We start from the raw sequence: 10,082 nt of genomic DNA, 5'->3' as shown, positions 1-10,082 counted from the left end.
TATTCCTAAAATTACAGTGAGTGCAATACATGTTATCTAGCCTAAAGTGATCATACATCCTAAATTACAATCTAAATAGTACGGATATAATAAGTAAAGTTTGTTAATTGATAAGGATTCCAACAATAATTGAAATGTGAACAGCTAAACTAACCTAAACAACTCAAACTGGAGAATAATTGGATTGCTCGGACAGTTAGGAAACTAATTTGTAAGTGAATTATGAATTTATTAAATTAATAAGATACCTAATAAAAACTATTATTTTCAGTCAGGTTAGTGGCAAAACCAAACTGCGAAACCGTTTTTTAACAATGAGAAATCATGGCTTGATGCTTGATGCAGAGATGTTTGAAAAACCAATAGATAGTTGACGTATCGCCTTAAACTTGAACTTAATTCATAATGATTTTGGATCACGCAAGCATAATGGAAAACCCTCATAATTTGAAAGTAAGAATGAGCTAAATATGGTCAAACTACAAATTTGGTCTAGCACCTTATGTCCCCCAGTTTCAGACAGCTTAATTTGTTAACATTAATTTTGTAAGGATTTATCAATCATAGTTTCAAAGATGCAATAAAAATAAAAAGAATGAAGATTCAGAACAACACGCTAAATGTGTTATTTTTCATCAAAAATTAAAAAGGTTTTTTTTATGGACGACTTGCAGATTAAGTTAGACTCAAATTATTCTTCTGAATGTTGCAAATGCATTGAATTTGCAATAAAATACTATTCCAAGAGTAAAAACATTCAAAGATGTAAAGATTTACAGAATTCAAAGCATTCACAGACCGTGTCCGGTATTGGGAGTCTTTTTCTAGGGTTGATCAATTTGGTACTAAAATTCTTCATCGAAATGCAATGTCAAAATTTATATTTAAATTTTCAATGATAATATTAATCATAAATGGGCACAAAGACCGCAGAGAACCAACAGTTTTTGAATTATTACACGGTGTGCCAGAATTCGTTATTAAGAGAAAAAAAATGTCCAAGAATTTGGCACCCACCATTCGAAAGATATATCACTCGAGCATCTTCTCCGTGAATTTTAAAATATTCTAACGAGGGAATCGAAAGTTATCGTGATTTGAAAGTTTTGAGCTATTTTGTAAGGGAAATTCACATGTTTATGAACATTTCCCAACGGTGCATCATTATTAACTTGTAAACCAGCCAAATTATCACTAGCTTTGCATTAAGCATTCAAAACATATGATATCCAAGCACCTTCTCTGCAAATTTGAAATCATTTGGTCGAGAAAATCTGAAGTTACAGTGATTTGTATTTTTATGATTATTTCTACGATGTTCATATAGGAGCTGATGATTATGCCTTTGTTATGAAAGTGTACATAATTAACAAATAACAATGTCTATAGGACTGACCCTCGGCATTCAAAAGATAAAGTAGTCAATTATCTTCGCAGTTAGTTTGAAAATATATTATAAAAAGACAACATAACTAGAGTACTTTGAAGTTTTGGAGTAATTAAGATTTTTTTTTTTCAATCGTCTGAAATAGTGTTGGCAACACGCATTTAATAATTTCGACACAAATTAACTTAACAGATTTACATTCAACTTGTATCTTTCATTGAAGAAATCCAATGCTTCATTAAATCACAAGCAAATGGGTTCGTTTTTGAAAATTTTGTTTCATTTCCGCGCGTTTGGCGGGGCAGTGTTTCGTTATGGCCCAAATAAGAATATTGGTGAAACTGAATAATTTGAAAGTGGCACCTTGTTGCTCAGTCGAGTTTGGATTATCAACTGGTGAGATCGTTTTATTCTAGTGTTTTAAATAAGCTAAATATGATGGTTAACATTTTATTCGACAGCGAAGGAAGGATACGTTTATATAAGTGTTTGCTCAATTAATAGTCAGTAGGAGTTTATTGTAGAAATTAACCTTGTTTCATGTTTTGCAAAATATGTAAATGCAACAAGCCTTATATTTTGTTTGGTTCCTTGAATTATTCGATACTGTAAGTTTCGACTTTTCCTTTTATATACTGATAGATTATTTTTTGGATTGATGCTGCATGATTTGCATCATGCAAAATCTTTGAATGGTTCGTCATCAAAGGTATCGTAATATTGATTATTCAGTCATGTTTTGGGCATAAAAAGGGTTACTTTTTATTTTATTATATTCATTATGTTGTTGACTTCATTATGTTTTGAGGGAGATATAACAGGGTATAACCAGAGAAAATGATGTGATGATCCCTAGGACTATTGTAATTAAGCGTGTTGTTTACCAAGACGAAACTTTAATATAACGTCTTCCAATTTTCCAAACAACATTGACTTATCGTGGAAGTGCAGAGGATTCCAACGGCTTCCTCAAAGATAGTAACACATAAATATTTATTCCATAACCCCAATTGACCTGTATTCGGACGCAGCAGTACCGCGTCCTGCTTATTACAAGGAATGAGAACTCCATTACTTACATATAAGAGTGGTGCGATTAATCCTAAGTAGCATCCGTTGGTTCCTTATGCATGTATAGTTGCTCTTGTAATAACGGAGAAGCAACAGTAGGCGGTCATTCACGCTATTAAATCACATTGATCAACATATTGATAAGAATTTGTTGCAATTAGTAGTGGTTGAAACATTGAACGTGGTAATTTAATAATCAAAATATACTTCCAAAACTTCAAAATACTTTAGTTATGTTGTCTCTAGATAAAGTATTCTCGAACTAGCTGCAAAGATGCTTGAATAATACATTTTTTAAATGCCGAGTGTCAGTCGTATGAACATATTTATTTGTAAAATCTGTGCATTAATATAACAAAGCCATAGAAAAGCTCTAATTTAAACTTCATAGAAATAATGGTAAATATACAAATCACTGTAACTTCTGATTTTCTCAACGTAATGATTTAAAATTTACAGGGAAAATACTTCGATATCACATGTTTTGAATGCTTAATGCAAAGCTGATGGTTACTTGGCTTGTTTACAAAAATAATAATGATGCACCGTTGAGGAATATTTATAAGCATGTGAATATCCCATGCAAAATAGCTCAAAACCTTCAAATCACTATAACTTTCGATTCCCTCGTTAGAATATTTTCAAATTCACGGAGAAGTTGCATGAATACTATATCTTTCGAATGGTTGGTGCCGAATTCTTGGACATTTTTTCTGTTAATAACGGTTTCTGGCACACCGTGATTAATTTAACGGCTTAGGTTCCGGTACTGGGAGATCTTCCCCTACAAGTTCTGTTACATAATATTAAATTGTTTTTTAATTGTATTTACAAATAGGAATAATGATGCTTCGACATTAAATCCCAGTCAACATTTTGGTTGGTATAACTTTTGTTATACATCATTCTATATGAATCAATTCAATCGTATAGAATGCACGAAAAGGCTATATACCTACCAAAGTGGAGGCTATATGCGTACTTGGCACGACTGTTTCGGACTTTCAGCGATCAGATATACGATGCCACAAAATTTGGATGTAAATAAAAAAAAGTCTCCAGCGAGTCTCGAACACGGGACCTCTGGACATGAATCGGGCACCTTACCACGGAACCACCAAGGTTTACATATCCAATGGGTGATTATTTGCCAATATTGATACAAGTTTCATGTATAGCGACACATACTTTGTCGTTATTTCAGGCCCATCGTCAGCAGATAGACAAAGTTTGGATGGCAATTTTTGCTAAGTTATTGCAATTTCATACGATGCTTTCTGGATAAATATATGATCTGTCAGTTTATATAACATAACGCGATTCTATGTTGCACTATTTACGACATGTTTTGTTGTCAACACAGATTGTCGTTTATGAATCGTACTGGGGATTTATATACAACTTGTATTGACATTGATAACGCTTAATATGGCATCTTGTGCGATTCTGATTTTGGACGCATGAATATGTGATTTTGGATGCACATACGTGGTTCACTGGGAATTACAATATGGTGCATTGCATCCTATTATATTGTACATTAATGGTTTATGACATTCACTAAATGTTACGTTTTAATCCGGAAACCCACCACATCATGTAGGCGAATATTTCAATTGGTAATCTCAGAATAACATATTATGAAAAATATATGTGGCCAATAAAATCGATTTTAGTACAGCAGTGTTGTCAATTTTGGTGATTGTCATTATGATTTGAAAGATCTTCTAAAAATAAAGCAATTGTTTTTCTATTGTGCTTTAAATGTGACGTGGGGACTAAATAAGCAACTTTATGAAGGCGTAAGTTATTTTTCATATTAGAACTATATTAGCACTTCCGTTAGGATGTACTTTAAACCAAAAAAATTTGACTCATATCAATCCCCTTCAATTTTAAAATATTTTTCTCTAAAAATATCAGGGAAAAATAATATTATTATATCTTTAAAATTGTTTCGCCAAAAATAACTTTATTTTTTCCATCAGGCTTCTGATTGATTATGCTTTTGAAGAACAAGCCTTTTTTTGAAAATAAAAAATATAGATTGTCGAATTTTCCATCCAATTTCTAATAATCATTGATTTTGATAACCTCCAAAAATCGACCGTTTTAAACATTGTTTCATATTCGTGTGAGTTTCAATTATTTTGGAGAATATTTTATTATCACAACAATGTACAATACTAGTCGAACAATGTGCAGAAAACCGATTGAAATTTCATAGATAAATTAAAAAGATACAGAATGCACAAGATGTCTACTTAAAAAAATGAACAGTCCTTGATACAGATGTAATCGAATTCAATTACATCCGATTCTTGTTACATAACCAAAAATTACGTCGGTCATTAATATTATTGTTTGCTGTTTGTTTAACTTATAAAAGTGACAGCATTGCACTTTTACTTGAAATTCGACTTATTCTAGTGGGATTTCCATAATCTGTTGTGAAAGCAAATAAAAAATAACAAAATAAGTATAAATTTTGATCTGAGCAGGGCTGGTAGCAGTTAGACAGCAAAATAATAGTGACTTTAGTGACCAAAATGATCAAAATAGTGACCAAAAAGTGACTTCAAAATCACAAGTATTAGTCATAAAAATGGCTAGAAATAAAAATACGTTCTATGTGTATATTAACCAATTTACACATTGTGTGAATTTAGAATGTAGAGAACTGCAGTAATTTCAAATCTTAAGCAATAAGATATCCGGAATGAGACAAAAACATGGCGCATTGTAGATTTCACACATAATTTTTTACGAGATTTGTTTTTTTAGATAATTTGTTATAGGTTACTATTTTATATTTCTGATTTCAGTCGAAAAAAATCAGGTTCATGAACTACGGTAATCGTGATAGTATGTTTAGAATAATTCCTGTTCATAATGAATTTACTGGACAAAATTCATTGAAGATTTTGAAGTAGAGATGCAAAACTAATTATTTGAAGCATTTCTCACAAATCTGTGGAATAAATCGGTGGAAAAATGCTGAATGTAGACAAAACTGTGGTGAAAAACGTGAATGTATTTCAAAGTATTCTGAAAAAAATCCTTACAGAATTACAAGTTCAAAAACGAACGAAAAATAAAAACTCAAGCTAAATTTGCGACAGAATTTCCGTAAAATTAAATCATTTCTTCTAACGGTAACGCTAGAATACAACTGATTATTGGCGAACTTGAGACAAACCGAATTAGATCTTGTCTTGCATAAAGAATTAGAAAATGATTCTATGCATACTTAAGAGGAAAATAACCATCATCGTTTTATCAAATATTTTTCCAGGCTTTGGAAAATTTTACGATCATTGACACACGAGCCATAATTTCATCTAATTTAACCGCCTGCATTCATACAACACGCATGACATTTATCGTTCGTTGAAGATAACGATTCATGAACGAAAACAAGACAGACACACACCACCCACTGTTTGGCGCCGATCACTGTGTGCCAACACTTGTAACATTCGCTGACCCACTCTCATTCTGATCAAGAAACAGAGGCGAATATATTTTATTTTTGATGCTATGTTTGCAGGGTGTTCAGTGGCCCAATAGATTATAACGTAACATGATGCTTTATTTCATCATTTAATGACTTGATTTTCATTATTTGATGGTTTCACATAATTAAGAGTCTCCATTAATGGAATTATTTTTTGGGGTCTTGAACCTAGCCATAACAAATCCAAACATTTTTTTCTCCAATCACGTGCCAAAACAACGTGATAAGAATTGGTTGTGAATAGTTTGGTATACAAATGTTTTTTTTTAGGTTAAATCACTTGAAAATAGCTACATTACAACTTATACATCATGCTATTATATAAATGTATTTTGAGAGTTATATCACTTGCATTATACTTGATTACAACATATGCAAGTAGTTGGACTATGCATGTATTTTGTTAGTGTTTATTGCTGTCAAAAAACATTATTATAGCTTTTATATCCTGCAAATGAAAAATAAAATAATATGTTAGTCTGTCCACAGTTCGGGAAGTCTCTCTTCTGCGCCTACGGCAGCCAGTATTTATAGCTCACAAATTCATTAGGTATGAACAAGTAAAAGGTACCAGAGTCATAAGGAATAATCACTTGAGATAGGAAGACATGACAGTCCTTTCCCCTTTTGAAACTTTCTAATCACTTTTTAAACGGCCACCTTCACGTTAAACACCTCATACAACGAATAATAGAAAATATACCCAGAAAATTCCACTATCTTCAAATTACTTATTTCATGACATCAACAAAACATTCAAATCATTGGATTCATCCTGCTCAACACTAAAGAACAATTTCGTTCATCTCAATACAGCAATCGCTCCACAAAAGATCAACTATGTTCACAATATACGACAATTTCGTCAGCTCTATAGAACAATTTAGTTCAACTTAAATTGTTCTATTTCACCATACTCAAACAAATAAAATTGGCTAACTCGCCACCTCAAAGAAAAACGATAATCGCCAACACACGTTTCCATGATCCTCGTCGCCACTTTTATATCCTGCAAATGAAAAATAAAATAATATGTTAGTCTGTCCACAGTTCGGGAAGTCTCTCTTCTGCGCCTACGGCAGCCAGTATGTATAGCTCACAAATTCATTAGGTATGAACAAGTAAAAGGTACCAGAGTCATAAGGAATAATCACTTGAGATAGGAAGACATGACAATAGCTTGTTACTGTTTTATACCTACCGTAAAACGGGGTATCTTTGATAATGCGGGTAACTTTGATAGTGCGTAACTCACCACATACTAAACGAAATATCATAGTTTCTGTTAATCAGTTAAGCAAAACGAATGCAAAACTAAAGAATATTGGTATGACACTTCATGTAAGAGCGGTTTTCATTTGAATCAAGAAAATTTGAGGCTTTTTATACGAATATTAAAAATTGACACAATTTTCACATTTTCGAAACGCTTACAAACAATCTGTTCTACGATCACTATTTGATATAGTTTTGAGTAGTTGGCCACTTATTTTTGATAGCCTAGTTATCATAGAGCTTAAATACGGTCTCAAATCTTTTAGCGAAAAGCATTTTCACAAACTGGGACCAATTTTGTAATCTAAGTCAGAAATTTCCATATAACGTTAAACGCCTAGAGGTATGCAATGCCCTACAAATGCACATCATTCATTCAATTTTGTTCGATTCATACTCCATTATCAAATTTACCCCAGAACAGAAAACCTACTTTCGATCATATGAAAAATTATATATCCATTCAGAATAAATCTTTTGGCAATCTATCGACTGCAATCGATAGCTTGGATGTCAGTACTTGTTTTAAAAATATAAATTATAATTCTTTGAAACAGCAAGCATAAATATTCAAGTTTTCTTCGAAAAAACTATCAAAGTTACCCCGTTTTACGGTAATTGATATTTTTATTATGTTGAGAGTACGTTTATAGATCGTTGATTAAACAAAATCATAGTTCTTCGATTGTATTACGAGACATCTATAAGATGTTATATAAGCCGCCATGTTTTGCGCTTTTTAAGCTCTAGAAGTGTTTGATTTTTAGTCTGAAATGCTAGAAAACTACAATCGAACATGCATAAATTGTGAGCTTTAAACTATTATATAACAAGTTGTGTTACTTGGGACACTCTCCGAATATGGTTCGATCGGCTTATTCGGATCAAAATCCAAACACTGTTTTTTTCGCTCAAAATCGAAGCAATGCTCATGAAAATCTATCATTGCATTGCACTTTCTATCTGTAATTCAATGATAGATTTTCATGAGGATTTCTTTAAATATGAACGAAAAATTTGGTTTTTAGTTTTTGATTATTGCTGATAATTGAATGATGGATTCTTGAGCCTTAAAATATTTATATTTCAACCCATCGTTTCAATAACTAAATTAGGTTATAATTATCATCATACTCAGTGGCGACTCGAAACCACACGTTTTATCTGATCTACAACCCTTAAAATGACTAATTTTGAATATTTAGATTATAAAGCAAACAATAATCGATAGAAATCGCATATGTGTTGCTCCATGAACAAGTGGATTTGACGTTATGGAATAGTCACTGATATCATCATTGAGTAATTATTTTCGTCCAATAATGTTCAAGCATTCATTATAGTAACATGTTTTTTGTATAAAAATAGTTGACCATAGTCGTGTATAAAACTTCCAAGGGGTAATCAATGAAAACATGTATAGTTTATGTGTTGGAATATCTAATGTAATACCTGAAATGATTTCCACTATTGAAGTCTTAGACGAGTTTCTGACTAACTCTTTTGTTGTTATCTCTAACCTTCTCTGGCTTATTCTCCGGTGATGTTTTGATGATGTTGTTTCAAAAGGCAGATCTATGATTCCTTCTATAAGCCTGGTTTGCTACTGAAATGGAATCGCTAAAGAAATTTCTCGTCGATTCCTTGCAGAAATTTTCTACAGCGACTACCATTTGAACTGACATTTCTTTTCAACTGCGTACTGCGATCAGAAAAAAGCGCATTCTTGAGTGATTCCTTGAAGAAATTTCCCATGCATCAAGATAGGCCGAGAAATTACTTGTCAGCAACGAATCAGTCTATAGCCGTAGATTAATACAGAAAGTTCAGTGGTAATTTATTCAGCACGTCTGTTAGATATCAGTCCTGCTTTGTGTAAAATTTTATCAAAATTTCCAATTAGTCAAGAATCTTGACACTTTGATTTCAAAATCACACTATAGTTGCCTTTATAATGATAAATATCTATTTCTTTTTGATTATGTTTGAATAGCTATCCTTGCCCTAAATTTCATTATCATCAGATCATGAAAAGAGTGACTTTAGAAACAATTTCCTGAAAAAAGTTAATCTAGTGACTGTTTGTCGAAAATAGTGACATTTTAGTGACCAGGTCGCAAATAGTGATCAAGTAACTAAAAAGTGACAAACTACCAGCCGTGTCTGAGTCACGTGATGTTTTCGAACCAGAATTTTATATAAATTTCAATCAGAATTTTGAAAACCGATTACAAAGATACTGAAGCAAAAGTTTAAAGTATAGTTTAGAGTTTATGTTTTTCAAATTAGGATTCTGAGCTGTACCAGGAGAGTTAGTTTGCTTAACAAAATTCTCAGACTTAATTCTAGGCAAAATCTTAGTAAGAATAGAAAAAAATGTTGAGAACAGACCCAATGAAAATTATTGGAAGTTTTTGAAGAGAATCATTCCTAATACAGTTAACTCTCCCTTACTCGATATTCCGTATCTCGATATCGAGTTAAGCGAAGTATGCACTTCAACAGAAAAGTAATCGCCTATCTCGATGCGTGGGAAATTGCTTGCAAGAAATGCTCAAGAAAACCATTTTTCTTTGATCGCAGTACGCAGTTGAAAAGGAATGTCAATTCAAATGGAGCTCACTGTAGGAAATTTCTTGACCATTTCTTGGGCAGAAATTTTTACTTTTCTTGAGCGGAACTGCATACTTAGCTTTAGAGAATTATAGTAAAAGTTGGTTTTCATGGCTAACTCGATGGTCCCTTGGAACGCAGTTGCACTGCTTTTGTGTTCTGTAGCACGATACCTCCTTAACTCGATGATCCCTTCAATATCGAGTAAGGGAGAGATGA

The sequence above is a fragment of the Aedes aegypti genome, chromosome 2 (genome assembly GCF_002204515.2).
Source record: "Aedes aegypti strain LVP_AGWG chromosome 2, AaegL5.0 Primary Assembly, whole genome shotgun sequence".
Lineage (NCBI taxonomy): Eukaryota > Metazoa > Arthropoda > Insecta > Diptera > Culicidae > Aedes > Aedes aegypti.
This window is presented reverse-complemented; position numbering follows the sequence as displayed.